Below are 1,719 nucleotides of genomic sequence, written 5' to 3' on the forward strand. Positions count from 1 at the left end.
TACACAGCATCAGAAACATATCAACTCTCCAGAAGATGGGGGAGGACGCTGTTGAAGCACTGAATAGAAACACTAAAGTTGTGGCACTCAATTAAAAAGTTACTGCCTCTAAAAGCAGTCAATGTAGCAGTATGCAATTAGGTTTGATTTCCTTTTTTGCTCTTTTTTTACTACCTGTGTGTAAATAAATATACATATTATATTATATTTCTCTCCATATGTAGCACATAAGAAAATATTATGATTTGAACACAAATCCTTTTATGTAAAAAGGTGTGAATTTTTGATTTGACTTGAAGAATTGCAGTGTAGTTTGATACATGTTTCCAAAATGCTGTTCAGTTTTTTTGTCAGTTTATTTTCTGAAAAGCAGTGTGACTGTGGCACAGGCCCCAATTGCTACATTTAAAACAAAATCATGGCTTCTTACAGTTTCTTAACAGTGGATCTTCACTCCGTCATCTTCCTAACTCAGCAGTGAAGTATGGTACAAATGTAGCTCATCTGTTTTGTTTAGTTTCCTTCCTTTGATCACTTCAGTGCCACCAAGTGCAGGTTCTCCTATTTGATCCGTTTCCCCAGGAAATCAACACAGAAAAAATAATTAATACTTCTGTTAGGACTTCCTTTACACCACCTGATATTTATTTTTTGAAAGGTGCCTTTAGCATCAGTTGAATCCTGGAATATGATTATTATTTTTTTTCTCTCTCAAGTTCTCCTGCACACCTCAGCCACATATTACATAATGGAGGGTTTGATTTGGAGTTGTGAGGTACTCTGATATTGAAGGACAAAGACTATACAAACTGCACAGCTTGTGTTATAAAGTCATCCTCTCCTTGACTTGGTTCCTTTTGTTTCCTCCACCTTAATGCTCTTCACGGAGGAGCTATTCTGAAAAGGGTTGAATGTCCTACAATACCAAAAACATGGTTGCTCCAGTATGGTTGCCAGCACTTCCTGTGCTCACAATTGACTTCACTTTTTTTTTTTTTGTGATAACCTAGATATAAATTTCCATCTTTTTGTACTTGTTTCACCAATGTTGTTCGCCTGCTGAGGATGCAAATGTGAGCATCTAAAAGCTTCCCATTATTTGCCTAAAGTGTAGGTTATATTCAAAGAGACCAGTGTACACCTGGATGGAGAGAGAGCAACAGAAGCCGCCATGCCTGTGTATTTGTGTAAATCTTTGCAATGTACCTATGTACATAATTTTGTAAAAACACTGAGAAATTATACTAACTTATTTATGTCAAGCTTTTTTTATGTAGAATAAAAAATGGGGTTTTGATTACGGTTATTCAAAGTGGCATTTACTTTATTATAATTGTCTTATTTTGTTAAAGCATATTTTGGTAGTTTTTTTTTTTTTTTCTTATCAATAAGGTTGCAAACTGAGCCTGATAAAATATTTGATGTGCATTTTGTAATGTGTGGTTATAAAATGTGTTGAAATCAATTAAACGAGAAAATTATATCTATGTGACCTGTGGTTGTTTTTTACACTTGGTGTAAATTCACCATAACATGCACATACATTAGTTTTATGTATAAAACCTTTGGCAAGCTAACCCGAAGAATAAAAACGGCAGAAAAAATATCACTGTTAAAGTTGAAAACATGCTTTTGGAAGTGCAATGTGTTTTGCAGCAGCTGTGTGAGCGCATTTCTGTGCATGAATGCATCCTTTGTTTTCAGACTTTATTTAGAACA

At 34.7% G+C, this 1,719-nt stretch overlaps 1 protein-coding gene across 1 annotated transcript in view; it reads left to right on the plus strand.

The window, feature by feature from the left end:
- cdkn1bb (cyclin dependent kinase inhibitor 1Bb) overlaps positions 1–1,470 on the plus strand; it is a 3,967-nt gene extending 2,497 nt beyond the window's left edge. Inside the window, exon 3 of the mRNA XM_032522730.1 lies at positions 1–1,470. This exon is cut by the window's left edge and continues 66 nt beyond it. The gene's annotated coding sequence lies outside the window, so the exon portion shown is untranslated.
- The last annotated feature ends 249 nt before the right edge of the window (positions 1,471–1,719 follow it).

The sequence above is a fragment of the Etheostoma spectabile genome, chromosome 8 (genome assembly GCF_008692095.1).
Source record: "Etheostoma spectabile isolate EspeVRDwgs_2016 chromosome 8, UIUC_Espe_1.0, whole genome shotgun sequence".
NCBI lineage: Eukaryota > Metazoa > Chordata > Actinopteri > Perciformes > Percidae > Etheostoma > Etheostoma spectabile.